Source organism: Taudactylus pleione, unplaced genomic scaffold, assembly GCF_031769625.1.
Source record: "Taudactylus pleione unplaced genomic scaffold, aTauple2 ptg000395l, whole genome shotgun sequence".
Classification (NCBI taxonomy): Eukaryota; Metazoa; Chordata; class Amphibia; order Anura; family Myobatrachidae; genus Taudactylus; species Taudactylus pleione.
Genome location: NW_028284796.1, coordinates 925238 through 950027, shown reverse-complemented (window position 1 = coordinate 950027; position 24790 = coordinate 925238). Strand labels below are relative to the sequence as shown.

General features: G+C 42.8%; 1 protein-coding gene across 1 annotated transcript in view; it reads right to left on the bottom strand.

Annotated features, from left to right (window-relative positions):
- Positions 1-24790, bottom strand: part of SLC9A9 (solute carrier family 9 member A9) — a 1019060-nt gene that overhangs the window by 296188 nt on the left and 698082 nt on the right. The window lies entirely within an intron of this gene.

Sequence of the window (24790 nt, the reverse complement as noted above, 5' to 3'; positions counted from 1 at the left end):
TACCTCTATCTTCACCCGCTGCGGGCTGCGGTGAGGAGCCTGAACTGCCGCGCGGTGGCAAATAAGGAGGGGGTGTGGCTTTGTGGGAGGGGCATAGTCTCGGGCCCTAAACCCCATTTTTTGTCACGCCGGGGGTGCAGGCTGCCCCCGAGGACCGGCCTGTGTGAAGAGCAGGGGGAGCTGGCACTTTGGTGACACCCAGGTGCGGCCTGCACCCCCCTTGTGATGCCAGTGCATGCAGTAAGAGGGCCCTGCTTGTGAGAGCTTACATTCTAAAGGGCAGGGGCAGACAGGGGTGACACAGATGGGGTAGACAGTGTGGAAAGAGCAAGGAGCAGTGGGTTAGGATGAGAGCTGGATGTTTTGATGAAGAAGTGGGTTTTGAGAGCCTATTTGAGGTTTAGTAGAGAGGTGGAGAGAGTCTGATAGGGAGAGAATTGCAGAGGTAGGGCGTAGCACAGGCAAAATGTTGGAGGTGGGAGAAGTGAGAGGAAGTAATCAGCTGGCAGGGGAGGCGGCATGTATTTGTGGAGCAAAGTGGACTAAAAGAGAAGTTACCCTACACGGACATTTTGCTTGTACTGCCAATTATTTTTCCTATTCTCAATATTATCTTTATTCATAATGCAACATAATTTACTACATTGCATGTCTTTATAGTAACAGTGTATCTTTCTTACCTTGGATAAAAAATATGTTTAAATTTTTATATTTAAGTGCAGCATTGTAGAGAGATACATCTGTTAAGCAATATTACTGGAGCTATAGCATTTTCAAGCTAATCTCAGTTTGTATTACTACATACTCCCAGAGGAAGGTGGCATTTCTATATGTGCTAAATTTGAATGAATACATGTTTTGTTTTTATTAATGATTCATGTTGGTTGTGTAATATCCTATGCACCATAGCAAATTATATTCTGAGAAAGGGTCTTATCATAGAAATATTTCTGAGATGGAAACGGCAGGACTGTGAAAGGTACTGAATGTGTGGACTGAATAAGTGGGATAACTCCAAGATCGCACACTAGATGAGATGGTTGTGCTGACAGCAGATAATGAAATTATGCGGCCAACACTGCATAGGTAGCAAATGAGCCTCCCACCGCCATATTTCAGGGTGCACCAGGAATGTGACATGAGGTGTGACTTAAATGTGAGCACAAATGGTGGACAAAAGCACAGTACATAATTCATAGATACTGCATCAAGTGGCATGGAGCATGTTAAAAGCAAATTGAACAAGACACAACTACACAATTGTAACTTTTTTTAAAGTCCACTCTAATAAACATAGCAGCAGCCTTCCCCTTACCAAACAAAGAAGGAATCAAGTATATATATATATATATATATATATTCTTTTTAAAAGAGTGATTACTGCTATGCTACAGATTAGTTATTTTGCAGCTGCAGCATAATCAGGTGCGACACAGCGACACAGCAACCAGTGTAACGATACACTGTGAGCAGTGTACATACTGTGCAATCCGGCGTACGACGGTACTTTGTATCATTACATGGTGCATGTAACAGCACTGTGTTGTTCACTGCATCATCAGATGGGACAATGCAATGAACGATGGCCGGGAACGACGGATCGGATGTACTGTACACACCATACGATGTGTCCGCGATGAAACAATATATTGTATGGTACATTGTATAATCTGTACCCAGTTTTAGATGTTCTGAAGGAGTCAGACACAGCCAGTGACCATCATCATCATCGGCTCACAACGTGCACTAGGGATCAAGTACCCACAAGCTTTCCCCCTCCAAACATGTGCATTTGCATGTTAGGTCACCATCATGAACATGTTTCACATCCACATACCCTTACTGTACTATACCTGCATATACAGTATATTCTCCCTCCAACTCCTGTTATGGACCCATGGCTCAGTAACAGTAAGTGCAAAATGCAGGCTAGTCACCAGGGCAAAGGATGCGCATTGAGTATGGAGGCGTATGGGCAATAAAAAAAGAAACTCAAAGTGCTGGAGAAAATACAGCAACTTGTGTTTATGTCCAACTAGGAATGCGCTCCTCTATGTCAGTAACTTGAATCTGAGCAGATATTTTTGAAGCCATCAAGCAGAACACAGTAAGCATGTGACATACTGGTAATAGCATTGTTAGGAGCTTGTTATACTAAGGTACAGAAATGTTGTGTTATAAGTTGTCTAGTAATGTCCCAAAAATGTAATGGTACTTCATGAAGCTCATCCGTATTTTACAGTAATATCCTCAGGAGCTCATGAAAGAATTTAAATATAATTACCCTGTAGTAATGGAATATTTTAAATGACACAGACATTCTGAAATCATTACTGTTGTTAAATGTCAAGAAGTTTGTCTGGGCTATGATAAGTTGGCAACATAAAACTACTACAGTTATTGCCAAGGGAATAGGCTCTGAACAGCGATGGCAGCATAGTAACTGCACTCCAAAACCTAGAAGTAAACTTGCTCAAAGTACAGTAGCAAAAGGACTGTCGAAGCTGAATAATTGGCTGAGACAAGTTCGGTTTAAAATTTAATCGCAGAGACGCCATCTTGTGAATGGCTGCAAGACTCCATTTTAGAAATGAGATCGCAAGACACCATTTTGCGAATGGCCGCCTAAGCGCCATTTTAGGTAAACTCACAGTATAGTACATGTGGCGATATTTATGTTAGCACTATGCGATCGCTTCTTTCATCATTTCTCATACACACAATCATTCCCACAAGAGCGCTATTAACTAGTCGCATATTAGCGAATGCATAAGACTTTGAATGAAACCGCTGTAAAAGTAGCTTTATGCGCACGCATCTGCCCCAAGTTAACTAGCGTCCTTATATCAAACCCTGAATACCCACACATTCCATATTCACACATAAGGTTCCATAAGAATCAAAATGTATGATTTAAGTCGGTTAAGTTAGTTTCAATGCTGAGAAATAAAGGTTTTTGATAACTAAGGTATTATACATGATAAGCAAATTGTGTTTGGTTTTGTTCTGATGCGTACGCTTTTTACAGCATTCCGGTATTATCGGTGGAGAGATCGCATCATGCAAACTCAAGTTATGGATCGCAGAACCTACAAGCAACAAAATGTTTAACTGTTGGAATGTTAGACGCAGGGAGAGTCTATTTGAACCAGCCTGTTAAATGTGCTGTAACATATGCTTCTCCTCTGGGAACCAATGACATCAGCAAGAAACTTCCCCTTTGTCCTGTTTTAGTCTGTGGGGGATAAATATGTGTGCCCATATACTGGTTTTTTAGTCCATGCTGAATGCTGTATGAACTGAGGGTCTCTACTCTGAGGTCTATCTCTGGGTCCGGAGGCGCAGCGTATGTATACTGTACTTGGGTCTGTAATATTTCCTTTTACGCCTAAATTGTGTATGTATCAATTGCATGTAACTGGCTGTACTTTTACCTGAATAATACTTGTGCGTTGGAACCACAGATTCCACTCCTGTATTTATTTGCGGTCTGACTGCATACGCAAATTAGCGTTATTCTTAGAGGTTTATAGGAAGGATTTTAGAAGATATAGGCAGGGGTATATAAAGGTTCTGATCCAGTTTCGTTAGGACCATAATGGTCAAAAATAACCATGAGGGGATAAATGAGGGACTCATTCTGAATAAACTCTTCTCTTTTTTAATATAACAGAATGGAATTGCAAAAATTCACCTCTCAGAGGGCAACTGTAGCTAAGTTCCATCCAGCATGAAGCAACAGCTGACAAGAGTATGAATCTAGGGAGATACCTCCATGAGTGAAATGTCTGCTTACTTTATACCAACTAAATCAAAAGTGCCCCTAATAGAATGAAACATTTTTTTTACTTTTCATCAGAGATGTTCCAAAAATGCAAGATGTTGATACAGATAGTCTCATAGGCAATGTATCCAAGATTTAAGTAATTCCAAATTAGATGCATCTCAAACTAGAGTGCTTAGTTTGTGGCTGCTAACATGCATGTTAACACTGCAGATCCACCTCTTCAATTGCAAGGAGCCACAAGAGCAAGCTGTGTACAACTCTAAATATAGAAGCAAGTTGTACACATATGCACTTATGTGTACCAAAATGCATTTTACATTCTGCAGGGAGATCTCTGACCAATTTGGTGAATAACAAAGGAATTGGCTGCCTTACATCATACTTGCCTACTTTTGAATAAGCATTTCAGGTAGATTGTGAAATCATCACCTATGAGTGCGGCATTAAAGTGGGCGTGTACTGTTACATCTGAGAGGCGTGTCATAAAATTGACTTACATTCAAACGTAAATGAGCCCAAAAGCAGCTAGTAAGATCTACTTGTTGATGAAAACACACTAATACAGTACTTTTCAGAAAATACATGTAGCCAAAGGGATCATTGTGCCTTATAACCAATGCAAGGAAATTATACTAATGATCCCATTTGAATGTATATATCTCTGTTTTTTTTTTTTCAAATATAATAGCTTCATAATGGGGATAAGTTACAATCAGGGAGATTGGTAGACTCTTCAGGGAGATTGCTGCTATTTCAGGGAGTCTCCCTGACAATGAGGTAGAGTTGGCAAGTATGCCTAACATGAAACTTGTAGGGGATGTAGTTAACAGACCGGCGGACGCGATGCCGCTGGTCTACATCCAAACTATACATGCCCAACACAGGACTTAACATAGGAGTCAAAATACCGGCGCCTATCTTAATCCCGATGCCGGAAGCCCGACCCCCACCATCCCGATCGTCAAGAGCCGGGGAAGTATACTACTTAGCCTGGGGATGGTGGGGGGTTAGGTTTAGGGACTCCCCGTGGGGATTTAGGATTAGACAGCACATCCAGGGAAGGTTAGTGTTAGGCTAGGGGAAGGGGGGTTAGGAGCCATTAGGGGGATGTTAGGGTTTGGCACCCCCCCAGGAGGGTTAGGTTTAGGGAGTGGGAAAGGGGGATTAGGTTTCGGCACCCCCCGGGAGTTTTAGAGTTAGGCACCACTAAGTGAGGGTCAGGGTACTTACCAGCCGGCGTCGGTATGTCCTCCTGTCGGGCTGCCATAATCAGGATTAGAATCGGCGGCTAAACAGCTGCCGGTATTTCAATCCCATTCCGCTTGTAGTCCTGTTATTCAGAAAGAGAGGAAGGACTCCTCGGTGTGTTCCTAGCTTTGTCCCAATTCCTTACTGATAATGTATTTAAATGAGTAGGCTGCTAATAGGGTAAGGGTTGTAAGCCATATAAAATACTATTGGTATCCTAACCACGGTGCATTATGCAATAATTAATAAAACTACTGATCTTAGTTCAAGCTGATAGTACCTATATAGAGTGCTAACCATACTTGCCAACTCTCCCTGATTGACAGGGAGACTCCCTGAAATAGCAGCAATTTCACTGGCTCCCTGAAGATTCCAGCAATCTCCATAATTGCATTTTACCCTGTTGTAAAAAAAAACAACATAGATACAGTATATACATTCCAATGGGATAAATAGTATAATTTCCTTCCATTGGTTATAAAGCACAATGATCCCTATGGCTACATGCATTTACATTTGTATTTAAATACATTTTATGACACACCTCTCATTAGTAGCACTACACGTCCACAGTACCGCCGCGCTCATAGGTGTTGCTTTTACAAGCTCCCTGAAATGCTTTTTTCAAAAGTAGGCAAGTATGGTGCTAACAGATAGCACATAGCCTGGGTCCTAACTTGTTAAGTTACATTACAGCTTTATACAACTAACCTCTTACTGGTACGTCAACGAACAGCTTACTATCGGCATCCATGGATATAAGGAAATGTACTAAGGATTGTGCCCTATTGCCTCTTTTATTTACCAGAATATTAGAAGCCTTGCTGGAAAAAAATTAAGCAGTCAGGCCAGGGGCATACTTATTACCAGTTATTTATATTGCACAAACATAGGCCCTGATTCAGACCCGCTCGCTGATGCAGGCAGCTCGCAGAGTCTGTGGGCGTTTTTCGCTTTGTCTCCAGGCGTTCGTAAACCTGTGGGCGACCACCCACAGCTTGTGCGAGCGGGCTGGAGACCGTCGCGATTATCGCAACCATCGGCCTTGCGACAAGACCCTGTGGTAGGGTCTAGGCTGCTGCAAGGCCGAGTGGACTTGCTGCTCTAATAGAGCAGGAACTCCACTACTGACATGCTCCTGCGTTTGTCCAGCCCCCTCCCTACCCGCCTACAAAACGGGGTGAGCTGTCACTCACTATTGACAGCCGCCCCATCTTGTAGCAAGCCCTGTAGCGACTGAAGTTCAGTTGCTCGGCATGCGCAGTGGCCAAACATCGAGCCGCTTGCGAGCGCTATGGGCTCACGAGCGACTCTGAATCAGGCCCATATTCCACAGCACTTTACAGAGATTTTTCTATAAACTTGCAGCATTTTTAATGCAGATGTGATATTTTTCACCTAAATTCACAATGCGAAAATTAATATTTTCACATAAATTTACTATTGTTCTCTTGCCAGAAGATGGGTTCCAATTAGAGCCCGTCCTGGCAAAGAACTGGAAGCAGTGGGACAGCATAATGCTTCCTGGTTCAGGTCCCCCCTCAGTGACTGCACGAATGCAACCATCAGCCACCGCATGCATCTCCGGGGACTGACGAAGAGGGATCCAGAGAAACTGGAAGATTTTGTGATATAGATAACACCATCTGGTGATCATAGGTGGAACTAGATTATGGTAATGGGTGGTCCCAGTTCCAATCCCTCACCAGAACATGTTACTGTACCTTGGAAGTTTACCACTGTGTACCATGACCATTATTTAGGCAGCAAAGATTTCTAAAAAAGAAAATTATTTGTGTAGCCGGATGGCGCTGGATATTCAAATATGGAACAATAAATATAATACTTAGGATCTTCCATCTACAATAAGGACTGACGTGTATCCCTTTATATACGGAATTCTCGAGGTACTCCAATGTTGTTCGTTTGATACATGAAAAAGAATAAATACAGAAAAAACTATCTTAAGAAGGCTGATGGATTTTCTTATAAGTGTCTATATGTAATGAATGTGAAGAAATAGTCTAATTCTTATTGGTTGGTCAGGTATAATGGGAGCGTACCCCGACTCACGTTCAAATAAATGATTATCCTAAAAAGGTTTCTTTATCCTTTCTATTCGTTAAGAGCTGGTTCTCTGTGTGTATACCGTATTAACAAAGAGAGGGTTGGGTCATGCGTACCCTACTCACGTGGTAGGTATCTTGTTTCCTGCCTATAAAGGTTTCTTTCGGTTTTCAACAGAATTCCCTTTGTGGTTTAGCTCCATATAGTAGATCCTCAAAGATAGAGGGATGGTGCCATATATAATATAATGTCTTTAGTGATAAACAAACTGACATAAAACACAAAACACATAATCCAAAAAGTATGAAAGGAAATGACCTGTCAGTTTGATAGATAATGCCAGGTCTCCCGTTTTGTTGTCAAGCAAGTTCCTTATAACCAACGCGTTTCAACCTGTCACTGCAGGTCTTTTTCAAGGTATACTGCAGTGACAGGTTGAAACGTGTTGGTTATAAGGAACTTGCTGTACAACAAAACGGGAGTCCTGGCATTATCTATCAAACTCAGAAACAGACAAATCTCAGGTGCACAACTCCAAATTATTAATTATATATATAAATGCAATAAAATTTTGCAATCAATAGAGGTTTTTAGCATAATCATGGCCAAGGTTATGAGCCTACCCACCATATCCAGGTAACCTCTTTTGGGTAGGTCCCTAACATACTAGGGTTCAAATCCAGAGCGCAGGACCCCCCAAAACTGGCCCAGCCAAGCTGCCCCAGGACACCACCATAGTAAGAAAAGTGCAGTGTAAAGAGATAGTTAGGAGCAGCTGCAGCTGCATATAAAGAATGACAATAAAAAAAGTGAAGTACATATATATTAAACACACACAGTGAAGGGTTAAAATGTGTTATAAAAGAAAATGTGTTATAATGCGGTGCCCTGAGACAGATTAACCAAAGCAATCCAGGGGGACCCACACCCCAAAAATGAACCAAAGTGCACTAAAGTATATAACTTGTAGGACTTATCTAGAATTGTGCCTAATACAGTGTGCATATACATTACCATACTCCATGCTTTTAAACAAATAAGGAAGGGTGCTAATCCAGAATGAATGCGTCTCCTTTCCCTCAGAAGTGCAATAAAGCACATTAAATGGAGCATATGGGAAAGATTTCTGGACTGCACAACCTGACTATATATATGATGGGAGGTGCTACCTGATGAGACTAATTGCAGGCACAGAAACAGACAAATCTCAGGAGCACAACTCCAAATTGTTAATAATATATATAAATGCAATAAAATTTTGCAATCAATAGAGGTTTTTAGCTTAATCATGGCCAAGGTTATGAGCCTACCCACCATATCCAGGTAACCTCTTTCGGGTAGGTCCCTAACATACTAGGGTTCAAATCCAGAGCGCAGGACCCCCCAAAACTGGCCCAGCCAAGCTGCCCCAGGACACCACCATAGTAAGAAAAGTGCAGTGTAAAGAGATAGTTAGGAGCAGCTGCAGCTGCATATAAAGAATGAAAATAAAAAAAGTGAAGTACATATATATTAAACACACACAGTGAAGGGTTAAAATGTGTTATAAAGGAAAATGTGTTATAATGCGGTGCCCTGAGACAGATTAAACAAACCAATCCAGGGGGACCCACACCCCAAAAATGAACCAAAGTGCACTACAGTATATAACTTGTAGGACTTATCTAGAATTGTGCCTAATACAGTGTGCATATACATTACCATACTCCATGCTTTTAAACCAATAAGGTTTAATATATATGTACTTCACTTTTTTATTTTCATTCTTTATATGCAGCTACAGCAAGTTATATACTGTAGTGCACTTTGGTTCATTTTTGGGGTGTGGGTCCCCCTGGATTGCTTTGGTTAATCTGTCTCAGGGCACCGCATTATAACACATTTTCCTTTATAACACATTTTAACCCTTCACTGTGTGTGTTTAATATATATGTACTTCACTTTTTTTATTGTCATTCTTTATATGCAGCTGCAGCTGCTCCTAACTATCTCTTTACACTGCACTTTTCTTACTATGGTGGTGTCCTGGGGCAGCTTGGCTGGGCCAGTTTTGGGGGGTCCTGCGCTCTGGATTTGAACCCTAGTATGTTAGGGACCTACCCGAAAGAGGTTACCTGGATATGGTGGGTAGGCCCATAACCTTGGCCATGATTATGCTAAAAACCTCTATTGATTGCAAAATTTTATTGCATTTATATATATATAATTAATAATTTGGAGTTGTGCACCTGAGATTTGTCTGTTTCTGTGCCTGCAATTAGTCTCATCAGGTAGCACCTCCCATCATATATATAGTCAGGTTGTGCAGTCCAGAAATCTTTCCCATATTATCTATCAAACTAACAGGTCATTTCCTTTCATACTTTTTGGATTATGTGTTTTGTGTTTTATGTCAGTTTGTTTATCATTAAAGACATTATATTATATATGGCACCATCCCTCTTTCTTTGAGTATCTACTATATGGAGCTAAACCACAAAGAGAATTCTGTTGAAAACAGAAAGAAACCTTTATAGGCAGGATACAAGATACCTACCACGTGAGTAGGGTACGCATGACCCAACCCTCTCTTTGTTAATACGGTATACACACAGAGAACCAGCTCTTAACGAATAGAAAGGATAAAGAAACCTTTTTAGGATAATATTAATTTATTTGAACGTGAGTCGGGGTACGCTCCCACTATACCTGACCAACCAATAAGAATTAGACTATTTCTTCACATTCATTACATATAGACACTTATAAGAAAATCTATCAGCCTTTTTAAGATAGTTTTTTCTGTATTTATTCTTTTTCATGTATCAAACGAACAACATTGGAGTACCTCGAGAATTCCGTATATAAAGGGATACACGTCAGGATCTTCCATCAACAATAAGGACTAAGTACTATATTTATTGTTACATATTTGAATATCCAGCGCCATCCGGCTACACAAATAATTTTCTTTCTTGGTAATTCTGTTTATATATTTGGATTTTGTGAGTCTCCCTCTTTTTGTGTTAGGTCGGAGGCAGCAGGTGTTGCGCATTATACTATATAGTCGATATTTATGATTTCTTAGTAAAGATTTCTAGCCTTATCAAGTCATCCGTTCTGATAGCAATGCCTCCAATGCCCTGGCCTTGGCACTCCCAGGAAATTGGGGAGACACGCCCGTTTCCGGGAACGCAGGCCGGCGTCACCCCATTCCTGCCCTCACATGTGATCATGGGTCTTGCTCATGTGCAAGTGCTCCACCATGGGGAAGGTACATAAACCATCGGATTTCGTACATATCTGAATCAGGCCCTAAGTTCAAGTAATCTTAATGCTTTGTTTTCTGCAATACAAACACCAATCATCTTTCACTCATCTTTGTCCTTTAAAAATTTAATAATTCTCTGCCAAAGAAAATGTGTGTAATGGGTGCTTACATTCCTGCTGTATAGAGAGAAGACTAATCTCTGTATTGCAGTGGTTTCCAAACTTTCTTGAATCAAGGCGCCCTAGAGTATCAGCATTTTTTCCACATCACCCCTAGGGGTCTATTCATCATCCCTTAATATTACAAAAATGGGTGAAACGTAACATTTTTCCCTACTTTTATAAAAATTAAGGCTCAGGGCCATTCATTAAGCATGTAATACAGAGGATATCAAATATGTCCACATATTTTATGATTGGCAACTAATAGAACTGGTTTTGCCTATCACATTGACCAAAATTATTTTTATTTGGTACAGGGCCGGATTAAGGCTTGTGGGTGCCCCGGGGCAACTAAGTTGTGGGAGCCCCTTCAATAAAATTGCTACAGACCCACACAACAAGTACTATCCCCCTTGTCTTGTCTCTGGACTCTCCACTGACCGGCAATATTGCAGCATACTGCTCATAGTACTTCATGTCCGCAACACTGCTGAGAACCGACTCCCGGCAGCATGTTTTTCTTTTTCATACGCATACCCTGTGATGTTATATGCTCACTTTTTATTTTCCAGTCACTTCCCCCTTCCCCTATTATAGGATTGCAGTGATGGGATGGTAACATCTTGTGTAGGTCTGGCTTATAGTTGGTCCAAGGACCACCCAAGCCTTACATTGTTCTGTATGCTATATGTATCAGTTGTATAATATCTGTTGTTTCAATGCTGTTCTCTTTTCATATGTATTTGATGTCTTTACAACAGACTACATTACTTTATTATGCCTTTCCTATCTGCTGTAATTCATCTTTGAAAAATGAATTAAAAAGATAATTAAACAAAAAATATATATGGAAAAGATCAAATATAAAACTTATATTTTTACTAAAATGTTAACTTTACTAACAAAAATGAATATACAAACTGTCAGTTAGGTGCTGGGGGAGAGGGGGGGGAATAGAACTCTGCACAGCTGATTGTTATGTCATAATGGCGTCTGTTCCAGGACTGTACTAAAGAGCTGCTCGCTGTACAGGCACCTGTCTTGCTGCAGACTCACAGGACAGATAAGCAGCTCTTAGATATTTGGCATGGATTCACACCAAGCTAACACTGAAATGGACCCTGTTGGACATGTGATACAGGAATATATTATCCAAGGTCCCAAGAACAGCAGGAGGAAATAACACAAGCAATCCCCAACGATGATGATAATACAGAGACATTGGAGCAACGGAAACAAGAAGTAAAAGCTGAAATGAAAAAGAAAAAAACTGAATTGAGAGAACTCCAGCTGGAAAAGAGAAAATTAAATGAGAGACTCCAGGGAAAGACACCACGTTCTGGCTTTCGAGGCTTCATAAGCAGAATCGGAACATCGTTGCGCAATGTATTTCTAAGGCGCAACAACGTCACGCCTGTTAGATGTGCTGCTAACTGAGCAAGACATTTATCCCTGGAGCTCCTGTATACCAAGCTATTAAACCTGCTTATTGGGGACTCTCCTACTCTCTAATCCACTCCATTTATACTCATTTGCCTCCTATTCACCCCAGAGTGCAATATTGCCAACATCTTTTGTGCTCGGGCCTATCACGTGTTCACCTGTCAGGGCCTATTTCTCACTGCAGGCTTGCCTGCAAACACCGCCCATACAACTTCCACTTCAGTGGTCTCAGACCCCTCTTCTATCAGTGGTCACTCCAATGGTTGGCCCCACTCCACAAGCTCCACACTTTGCCTAGACCTGAAGAACATCTGAACCAACATAAGCGCGGCCACAGCGACTTAACATCCAGGCTCCAGCATTGGATCCGATACATCCAGCTTTCCTCATGAAAGCCCTTGAAGCTCATCTGCATTGGAGAGACACTATACTAAGGATATATTTTGTAGAATAAATTTAGTAAAACTTTAATAAATAAGCATGTGGTTTCACATATGTATACATCTGATTCATGTTTATTCCTCTATAGCAGTATTTTCAGGGTTGGCTGGTTTAAACCAAAGAGATTGTTTTCTTATTTAAAAAATAAAAACAGTTTTTTTTTTAACATGGTGTGACTACAGGCACGGCGCTGTGAATTCTTAAAAAAAGCCTATTATAAGTGAATCCCCCTGGTATTACTGCATATTCTTGTCGCTTGTGATCTTCATTTGAGTGAGCTGAACCAATACAGTATATTCACACACAACAGAGAAATAGGGAGTGTGGGAGGGTGAACCAGATCAGAGAGGTATTAAATCTACCAATTCTATAGGATAGGAGAAAACCACAACTAACATTCTCAGTCTTAAAGGGTAAACAATTCCAACACATTAAAGAGGCATTACACAGAGAAACACCTTATGGTTTAATCTCCTTCATGTTTATTTCAATTTAAGACCTTCAGTCCTACAAAGATGAGTGGAAGGAAGAAAGACATAAGTTGGGTACACATTAGACAATATTTTACCTGATCCACCATTGCCTAATATGTACGCATTATATAGGGCCATATAGTCGCATCGCTAGGTCGGCCCTACATGCAGCTCAATCTGACAATGAAACTGAGGACCCCATGTAGCAGGATGCGTCTGATGCTGACATATCTGGCGGTCGGGCACCTGATCGTGTAATGTGTACTGTCCGCCCGATGTCGGCTGGTCACCCCTGTTGTTGTCCGTCGCATCGCTGGGTACACACATCATTTAGTGTTTACCCAGCATTAGTCTGGCTCTCTTTTGATGAGATACAAAATCCTAATAACTTTGGATTGTTAATGTTAGAAAACATTAAAACATGGTTGATCAAAGTTTCTAATACATAGCAATGTGCTGCATGCGCAGAAGGACGGAGGCCGTGGGGGGTGATGGGAGGGATCCAATTAAATCCCTCCCAAAGGGGAGCATCCCGATAAGAAGCCCATAGACTTCTATGGGGTAACACCACCTGAAGATGCGACGCATTCTGGTGCTTTGTACATATGGGGAATATAGTAAACCCCCCGAAAACAACATTATTGGAGGAAGATAGAGAAAGAAGTCATGAGAGATTTAGAGACAGAGAGAGGGAGGGGGGAGAGAAAGGGAGAGGGAGTGAGGAAGGGACAGAGGGCCTGATTCAGAGGCGCTCGCTGTTTGCGAGCGCACGCTCTGAATGAGGGCAGTTTTCTTTTTTTTTTTTTTGATTCGGCCTCCAGGCCGCTCACAAATCTGTGGGTGACCACCCACAGGTAGTGCGAGCGGCCTGGCGATGGTCGCGATAATCACGACCATCGGGCTTGCGTCGAGACCCTGTGGGAGGGTCTCGGCTCCCGCAAGCCCAAGTGGACTTCCTGCTCTAAGAGAGCAGGAAGTCCACTACTGATATCATGGGAGATGTCAGTAGGGCCGCCCACAAATGGCAGGCGTTCCTAAGGGAATGCCTGCTTTTGTGCAGCCACCCCCCCTCCCTGCCTACAAAACGGGGCGAGCTGTCACTCATCATCGACAACCGCCCCGTCTTGTAGTGAGCCGTGGAGCAACAGAGCTGCCGTCGCTCGCTGGGGCTCGCACATGCACAAGCCAGAGGCGGCGAATGCGCAGTGGAGGAAAATCACCCAGGTTAGTAACCACTGCTGTATTGTGTTTGCTAGGAAATCACTTTAGTTTACAGCTCTAGTAGCAGCACCACATATAGACTGCAAAAAGACAGAACCTGTCAGTTTAAAGAACAAATAATCCCCCACACAAGGGTGGATTGGGACATTAAAGTGTTAGTGGAAACAATTTTGGAAAGTGACCCCATGTAGGCAAGACCAAATCAACTATAAGCGGGGCCCAACAAAAACATTAGTGGGACTTGCAAACTATTCCCCTAGAAACATTGTAATTTACAGTATGTCAAGTGCCCCATTGAACTTCAAACTACATATGTGGTCAAACACACCAATAATTCAAACAACATCTTGGATAAGTCACTAATGGCAATGTGCAATAGCAAATAAAAAACAGTGAGATAGTTCTCCATGTATCCAAAAATGATGCATCCTGAAAGCCCTCTATGCCAAATATATCACATCCTGCACACTTATAAGTACCCATTATAAGAGTACATAAATATAAACACACTAAGCAATATACATCACATATTTATATCAATAAAAAAATATCCACATAGAGGAATTATAAAATTCACACATTTTATTCATGTACAATAATGCACCGCAAGCAATGTAATAATGAAATTGCTCTATATCCCAAATGTGTCAATATTCATATTCAGGTAACATGACAAAACAAAGGGTGTGGGTGAAAGCCAGATCCATATATTATATTGAATAAGCCTGATCCATAGGAAGCATATTGAAAAATCTGGATCCACCAAAGCCCAACTCTCCCTTCAATATATGTAATAATAGTGACGGGTGCCTGCATAAGTGCAGCAAAAACGCAGTACAGCATACATCACCAGTGGATGCGGCACTTCTGGCTTACAGTGATCAACACTCGGTCGGCATATATATCAACATGTTTCAGTGCCTTTTTATTCAATCAATGCGGCACGTTCATCAGGAATACAAAAACATTTAATCTTCTTGTATTCCTGGTGAAAGTGCCACACTGATTGAATAAAAAGGGACTGAAACGTCGCTGATATACTGTATATACCGACCAAGTGCTGATCATTGCTAGCCACTTTTGATTGTATATATATGTATATATATATGTATGTATATATATATATATATATATTGTGATAGAAGCACTGGAAAAGTTTGGTATGGCTACTATGTGTGTCCTAGATTCCTGTCCTACGTGTTTTAAAACCCCCAGGAGAAGTCTGTTTGGAAAACAGACTAGAATTATCGGCTTTGGCGAAAAGCCGGAATGGGTCCTGTGGGTGTGGATGTGAGGAGAGGGAGGGCTCCATCCACAGGCCATTCCGGGTGTTGGGCTTTTCAGCCTGGTAGCAGGCTCATTAGGGCTTGCACCTGGAAATGGCTGTGATAAGCTAGGTTTAGTTGTGGCTGAGTGTCTCACACCTGGGAGAGCAGGCCTGCAGGTCAGCTTGCTCTGAGACACTGTTTGCTACAAACCTGAAGGTACTGTGGACGTGAACTTATTTTAGTGTTCTGTTAGTGAGGGAACCTACTGTCTAAGCCCAGACGGGCTAGGATTTATTTTATGTTTTGTTTATTTGATTGTTGGTGTTGCACAATAAAAACTGGTGCCGACCAGCTTGCACGAAAACCCACGACTGGAGTGTTGTTTCCAGGCTGCTGTGTGTAGGGAGGTGTCCATCTACCTCAGGGGAGCCTGATTCTGAGTCGCACACTATGCCGATTAGCATGCAACCAGCCAATGTTATTTTGTCTGTGCAAACATCTGAATTGCACCGCGCATGAGTCACATTACAGATTTGTAAACAGGGTGCTCGAAGTATATTGGGCATTCCTGTGCATCAACTGGGAGATAAAGATAGGGGGGGTGGCAAATCTGACATATGTTGCGCCTTATAGGAGTGTCACTGGAAGCAGCTATGTACAGAAACACACAGCTGTGCACATAGGAGGCCATACTTAGATGGAGAAACTGGACCTACCTAGGGTTGGAGAAAGGTGCAATGGAGTGAGCGATGGTGCATCTTAACGGTAATTTAGCGTCTTCAGATGCTGCAAGTGGGTGTTTCAGTTTTCGCACATTTGTACAGGGAAGGGCTTTTCAGCAGCATAATTACACAGACACGGCAGCAGCAAAAGATGCAAGAACACCCGCATCTCTGTCAGTCTCAGAATCAGCCATAAATATACAGCAAAAGATGGATCCATACTAAATTCATAGAAATTCCTCTTTCTCCTGGTCTTTCCCTTTTCTTATTCCATCTCTCACTTCCCCACTATCTCATCCCCATATCTAGGGGTTAAAATAGGCAGGAACGGGGGTGGAACTGAGTTCCGCCACCTCTAATGGTAGGTGGAACTAGTTCCCCCTCCGCCACGTCCCTGAATAGAAGTACTACAGACAGAGTACCACTGCCTGGTGGCGGCCGCTGGCTCCATGTTCCTCCTCCTTCTCCGTCCTTGGTCTGCCCCTCCCTGTCACTCACTTTGTGGCACTGCGGTCTGGCGGCTCCTTTTGCGGCACAGCGTATGTGATGTCATGCCTTCACTGCTGCTTCCTTGAGGAGCAATTGCCAGGGCAGGCACAAAGGTGAGCTGCTGCTAGATGGACATGGGGGGGATGAGCTGCTGGTGGGAGAGGAAACACAGGGGCAGGGAGCTGCTGGTGGGGGACGCAGGGGCAGGGAACTGCTGGTGAGGGACAAAGGGGCAGGGAGCTGCTTGAAGGACACATTGGGGTAAGCTAGAGAGACACAGGGGGGGGGGTGGAGTGAAAACACGGAATGGGGTGAAATGCAGGGGGGCTGATGCTTGTGAAACACAGGAAGATGGTGCTGAAGAGACGGTGGGATAGAGAACTTTTTTTTTCTTTTAAGTGACCCCACATTGTAGTCTCAGCTGATGGCAGGAGTGCTAAAAAAGCATCTAAAATGGAAGATTGTGGTGGCTGGTGCAGGATCGTGTACCCAGTGGAAGGGACTGTGGCTGCCCAGAGTCCTGTGTGGTACCTGCTGCCGCAGGGCCTCTCAGAAACTGGTGATGTTGCAGGGATTGTGGGAGCCGCGGTGGCTGCTGGACCTGTTGGCGTCATGGGAACTGTGGACGGCACTGTAGTTACTGGTATTGCAGGTGGCAGCGTGACCCGAGCTGATGATTGAGCTAGGGTGAGAGCCCGTGCTTGTATGAGTGAAGCCTGCTGGAGCTGTTGGGGCCGCAGCTGTGAGCAGTGTGTCAAAAGGGGTAGTGCCCGGAACTGAGGATGTTACTGGAGTGCCAGAGGGGAGAATCCCTGGAGATGTGGCTGAAAATAGTGTGGACTTGCTGAAAGTTCTGAGGCAGTGTAGAAAATCAAACTTACTATGGGGCATAATGATATAAGAGGCATTACTATGTGGCATAATGTGAAAGGGGCATTAATACTCTTTGGCATAATTTGTACTACAAATTTTGTAGAGGGCATTACTGTGTGCCATCATTTGTAAAGGGCATTACTGTGAGACATGTTATAAGTGGCATTACTGTGTGTGGCATTATGTGTATAAGGGGCATTAATGTTTATGATAATGTGTTATATGAGGCACTACTCTGCCTTTTCCCCAGCCCTAACCAGCTCATAGGGGCTGCAGACAATGCAACCCTTTGGAAGCTGGTGACATGCGAGGCTCCCTGATGCTAGTGCGCATGCGCTGGTCCCAGTGCCTGTCAGATCGATTGCACAGCCCCCCTCATCTAAGAGGATAGGAGCCGCCACTTATTAGGGCCCATAGACTTTTTTAACAAAGATAACTTTGGCGTGCATGCTGGGAGTCGCCAGTCGCCAGGAACACTGGGGGAATAGTAAAATCTTTTTTTCTCTAAGCCCCATCTGTGGAGGACAAGCCTGACTTTTAGGGTAAATTGGTTCCATTTCCTGCCTTCCCCATTGTAAATTCCATCAAAAATATTAAGTTTTTAATTTCTGTTTTATCATATTAAACTCCAGTTAATAATGTTGTGTTCTTTAAGAATTAAGGCAAGGAGCAACTGAAGACTTCCTGGCATAACTGTGTTCTGTAGTTAGCAGTGAGTGTAAGATATCATTTTGGAGGCATTTAATCATGTTTAGACCGACCAGAAGGTTTTGTTTTGATTAACTCAATCAAATTGGCCCGTCAAGTATGCTCAGGTTGATGTTATTGTGATAACTACATACCCACTTGCATTTTAAAATGCAAGTAAAAAAATGTCATTGCTTGCATTTATGCATTTGTGCAAGTAAACATTTTCAATTGTATTGATGCACCTCACGTGCACTGAACTGACACAATAATTGTTCAAAATAATGATGCACAATACAATACAAATTCAATGCAGGTAAAAATACAATGTGACTCATTTAGGGGTCTATTCATTATCACTTAATTTATACAAAAGCGGGTGAAAATGCTTTTGTAGAAATTAAGTTTTGGGGTCATTCTTCAAAGAGGTAATGCCGAGATATCACAGATATCTCTTGCTTACCTTTCACTTGCGATGTGGCCCTCTGTCCCCATACACTAGTATGGGGACAGAAATTCATCAAGCTCCGATGGCTTTTTCTCCCGCACTCAGCACTCATCCTGCTCCTTCCCTGTAGGAAAGAGTCCCAAGTTCTGAGGAGGGATCCTTTCGGCTCCTTCCACCAGGGCTTTGTGAGCCTGCATTAAGTTCACACATCACTCTAGCACTGCCGAATTGTCAGTGCTATGTTTCACTGCTCCGAAAGGAGTAGTGAAGCCGCTTTGGGAAGACAGCTGATTTTCGAATCATCTGTCTCCGCGCCGGAGCAATGATTAATTTCCCCGATGTGCGCCACACAACATTAACATAATGAATAGACACCTTGGTACCATGAGTTTTATATTTCCATCCGCTTAAATGCACTCACATTCAGGGTTGGTGTAATGTAATAAGCGGAGTAAGCGCTGCAGGGGGTCGAGTCCCTGGTATGATATAATTTTTAAATGGGTTAAATTAAGGAGAATGTGAAGTAGCTTCATATAGTACACAGGCCTCTTTTGCAGTAGCAAATGGCTCTATGTGTAAGGTGTCTGACTGCAATGTGTGAGGTGATGGGTTCAAGTCCCAAGTATGACAGTATTTTGAAATGTCATAAATAGAGGAGAACGTGAAGTGTTCTGAATGTCAGTATAGTTGTTCTACAAATGTGTGTCTCCAGGGGTTAAAGTGGACTGGAATGGGGCAGAACTGCATTCCGTCAGTTGCATTTCCTCTAGCCCACCTTACCCAGCCAGTCACCCCACGCCATAGGGAGGTTCCATTTGCCGGGCACCCTCTGAGATTATGTTACCAGCGGATGCCCGGCACCTTCCCCACAGTGGCAGCTGGAGGCTGGAGTTCACTCCTGAGCTCCGGCTTCCAGCTCCCGCAGTGGGCTCAATGGGAGACACGTGACGTGACGTCTCTCCCATAGTTCCGTGAAGCGGTCGGACAAGACGGCAGCGGATGCAAGAGCAGGGCTTAAGGTACGTTTTGTGTTTGTATTACTATTGGGGGCACTACTACAGTGGGCACTACTAGAGGGGGCATTACTACTGGGGGCACTACTACTGGGGCCATTGCTACTGGAGGCACTACTACTGGGGACAATGCATATGGGGCACAGCATAAGGGGGCACCACTACTGTGGGCACTGCATAAGGGGCACCACTACTGGGGACACAGCATAAGGGGCACCACTACTGGGAGTGCTGCATAAGAAGCACCACTACTTGGGGCACTGCAAAATGGGCACCACTACAGTGGGCATTGCATAAGGGATACTACTGCTGTGGGCATTATGTATAAGGGCACTACTGCTGTGGGCATATTGTGTATTAGGGGCACTACTACTGGGGCATATTGTGTATTAGGGGTACTACTACTGTGGGCAGTGTGTATAAGGGGCACTTATGTGGGCATTGTGTGAAAGGGGCACTACTGTGTGTCATAGCATGAATAAGGGACACTACTATGTGGTGTAATATGAATTGCAGTGCTCGCTGACCCTTTGTTGAAAAAGGAGGGTGGGGGGGAGAGTTCCACCACGTTCCTAGGTCCACTTTAAGCAGTGTGTCTCTCTCTTGTATTCCCTTTAACTGGGTTTTATAGGTAAAGGAAATACAAGAGTAAAATAGATATCCAAATAAGCGTACTGTAATGAGACATGCCAATTGGACATACTTGTAGGATGGTGCAAATTTATAGTTTGTAGGGGGGCGCCGAACACCCTAGCACCGACAATGCTTGCATCAAAAACAATGTCAAACACTAGCATGTACGCAGCCTGATGCCTGCACAGGCAGAATACTTATTACTGACCAGCATAAATGTAAATTGTGTGCAGTATATTCTTATTATTTGGGAATATGCAAGAACTAGTGCCCATGTGCCAGCAGGATGTGAAATATGCAAAATAGCAATCTTCCAACAGAAATATATTAATCACATTCTTCTGAGTATCAGCATAATCATTCATATCATTAAGAGATTGGAGACTAGAGATGGAGAAAATTGCAGCAAAATGTTGTATTTGTATATTTACATTTTGCTAAATTTATAAGGGTCTATTTAAATGTATCCATTGATCTTGCAATCCCTCTCTCTGGTGGGCTAGAGATGATCAAAATGCCAATCGCAACTTTTCACAGTGCACTAGTAAGGAAGGGATGTGAGATGCAAAAGAAACGTAGAAGTAACATTAAAAAACATTTTCCTAATAAATAAATAAATAAACTGTAGTGCTAAAGATAAAAGTCTCCACATTTAGTTCAACATTCACCCCCTCAACACCTCATTTATGATGAGCTCTACATCTGACCCAGAAAGATCAGTCTCCATACTGTAGGTAGAATTAATCTAGTTCCTCTGCAGTACTTTGCCAACACGCTGCAGGTTGTGACTGATTATGTGTAAAAAGCTTGTGATGGGTTTATTATTGACATTTCTGAGAAAACACAACTCGTTTTGTGTGCTAATTTAGAAAACGGCAGTACTTGATGTGAAAAGCTATTGATTCAGACAAGTATGAGGAGCCCTAATTTCTTTCTGAGTTTACATACTCGTTTAATATTTTCATTTGGGATTTAACTTACCTATGGCTGTTTTATTTTATTGCTCACAGTCCTGTGTGCTCTGATAGCACACAGGAAACATTGCATTTGCAATAATACGTAAATAATCAAATTAATTGGAGCACATATACAATTGCCAACATACCTGGTGCCAGTGTTCAGAGGCACCGTAAAAAGTTCAATGTCAATTGAAAAACCAGAATACTATGGCTATTCAGTTTTTTCCTAGTGAAATGCATATGTTAGACCACTATTATTATTATAATATTTTTTTTTTAAAGTACAAGCATGTTCCATACATCCAGATGTTTACCAATACAAATTTTAAACAAAATAGGCTTCGTACAATGCAAGACTCCACCTCCCCATTCCATACAAAACACAACCTAACCTGCCCAACCATGGCTTCTTTCCCATTAGCCCTGCCTTGGTCCACAAATTGGGACTGTCCCACCTAAATAAGGAAAGCTGAGAGGTATTATATTTCACAGCACTATGCAGTGAGGAGATCACACAAACTTTGATTACAGTACTGGAACACAGTTTTAGACTGGAGTATAAAGAGCCTGCTAAATAGCGTCTTTCCACAGGAGCCACAATCTGTCCACCTCCCTCCCACCCTCTTATACCCATATATGCCCAGTGCACTAGTGGTTGGTTAGGCTCAGTTGTCTCTCTATACAAAGTGAAGAGGAAGATGTCAGGCAGAGCTGTAGCATAGAGAAGAGCACCCAAGCAGTTTGGCCCACAGATGACTTCCCTGTTATCCTTGCAGGAACATCATTTAAAACACACAAACTGAGGGTTCTGTTCACAAAGGCTTACAATCTAAGATAAATTATACAAGAGCAGAGCTGGCCCTGATCAATTTGGTGCCCTTGGCTAGACTTTAGTTGGTGCTACAGTACACATGAATATGATGCAAATGAATACCCCCCCAACTTCTCACTAGCATCTGGCGATGACGTGGTCATGCTGCTGGGAGTTCCTCCATTCATCTCCTCACTGTGGTGGACGTGGTGGAGAGATGCACAGAAGAACTGCAACCAGACATGACATCTCCCAGCAACAGTGCTACAATGTTTTTTTTTCCAGCATTGTGACAATGGCAAACAAAGTATTGACTGTAGTACCACATAGATAGGTCACGTCTACTATTGGCTCCTGTCAATGGGTTGGGCACGGGATGCCGGCGCTTGTGATTCCGGCGGTCACAATCCAGATGCCGACATCTGAACAGGGTTAGGATACAGACACTTGTCAAATCAGTATCCTAACCCTTCCCCTTTCTCTACCCCTCCGTCCCTGGTGCCTAAACCTAACCTTGCCACCTAGTGTATATAACTAACCTCCGCCTCCCCGAACCCTAAACCTAACCGTCCCCCCTTAGTGCCTAACCTTAACCCTCCCCCTAGTGCCTAACCCCAGTACATACCATTTGGAAGCCGGTGGTCGGGAAGCCGGGGCCCAGAATCCACCCTTATTTTTACCGCATCTCCCGTGTGAAATAAGGGCGCGGGACTCTTATTAATGTTTTGCTCTCAATTGTAAAATGCGAAAGAAATTTCTGGCGCTATATAAATAACTGAATAATAATAGCAACAGAAATAATAATAATAAGCAAGCAGTATTGAATTGCAACATAGGAGATATCTTGAAGCCAATTCTCAGCCACCAGTTGCATGGTTTTTAAGAGGCAGCCATGCTAGGGATGAAATAATTTACTGAAGAAGAAGATAAACATAACACAGATTATAATCCAGACACAATTTTACTTTGTTGTCAACTGCACACTGCTACAATTCTCAGATATACTATGGGGGGAAATCAATTAGACACAGGATTTGCAGTGAGGGGAATAACTCAGAGTTTCATGCTTGGAGCTATTCAATTAATTGTAATTTTCCCTGAGCAGTAAACCATGGGTTAACATGCAAATTGTGTGTGGGGCTGGAGGGATCCACCCACACAGTGGAGTCAGTCCGAGGCGGACTGGGGAAGATAAGTGTGTATACAGCTCAGGCGGGGTTATGGAAGCCAGGCCAGTAGGCCTTGAACCTGAGAAGGCCAGTGTCCATACTTGCATGCAGCAGGGAGGACCACAAGAGAGACTTTGTGTGCCTTTGTGGCAGCCAAGCCAGGTCAGGAGGCCAGTGTCTTTACTTGTGAGAGACTAGACTAAAGTAAGAGACTGTTTTACGTTGCAGACTAGCCGCCCATTATAGAGAGGGGCCAAGAAGTGAGGCAGTGCCCTGCATGGGGGCTAGGTCATTTATTATTTTGTTACTGAAATGCTCACACTAAAACTTCATTTATTTTCATTTCAACCTGCAAAGCTGTGTGATGACCCTTATTGTGCACCTAGACACTGCACCACTGACCAAGCTAATTACCCCAGAATATCACAATATAGATTTCCCACAAAGTGCTGAAATCTATGGGTTTCCCTGTGAGTTAAAAAGCAGAGTCTGCATTTTAACACAGATTTTTCCTCGCAACTCCTGAGGCTGCGAGAAAAAATACTGCCTCTGGGTTGGGGTAATCCCTGGGCCAAATTGAGTTCCCCCCTTTGACCCTAAGGAGTCTATATATGGAGCCTAAAACCATGTGAAAACTGCTGTTTTAAAATCTGGGCATTTAAATAAGCTGCTAATGTAAAATATATCAGCGATATCTCCTGTGTTAGCCAGATTAATGCAGAATACCGCAATCCTCATAATTCACAATAGGGCCTGTGTCCTGCACTAATTTATCAGGCTCTGAAAGTTTAGCTTTTTGGATCCTGGCCCTGATAACTACAATCTTACATTTCTAGCCTATGGAGAGAGAGCTTCCTGTTCCTTCCCTACCTTCACTCACTTGTATCTTAATAGCTTTTAAGAACCTGGAAAAAAAAGTCCTAGCAAATTCTAATTTGGGTATTTAGAAAAGCAGCACAGGGCTATTACTGTATAGTGGATAGAATACCAGCAGTTTTAAATAACAATCAACAAACTGAGGGGAAATAAATACAATTAAGAGTATAAGAATATACAAGAGTATAATGCAATGCATTGCTTATGTTTTTACAGGTCATAAAAACAATGATGACTCTAAAAAAAAAATACAAAAATAATACAAATGTTACGGTATAAATGGCTGACACATGGAAGAGTATTTGAGGCTTCCACAGTATAGAAAAATACTGATGATGGTGGATCCCAAAGCGAGCAAACGACTGGAAGTTACCATGCACACTGGTACCATAGTCATGGGAGGGTGGACGGCAGGAGATGTAGTTCAGCAAAAGCCTTGTTATAAACAAACAACAAAGTGACAACCTGATGTCCAGCACCAACTATGGTAGATACACTACATTTGCCTTCACTAGTGAGGAGTGCCTCCACCTTTCTGACCACCAGTGGGCTCAAGCAGAGGCACAGGATGGGGGGAGAGGAGCAAGTAGTGAATACCTGGGCCTGTTGGAGTGGCCCAGGCCAGCTGCTAAGAGGGACACATGTTTAACCCCTTCCCCTTATACGTATGCTTCATGGCAGTCAGGAGTTTCCAGCACGTAGATTTGTTTCGACTTCTGATGTGGTGGGTCCCAGCTCAATCATTGGTAGT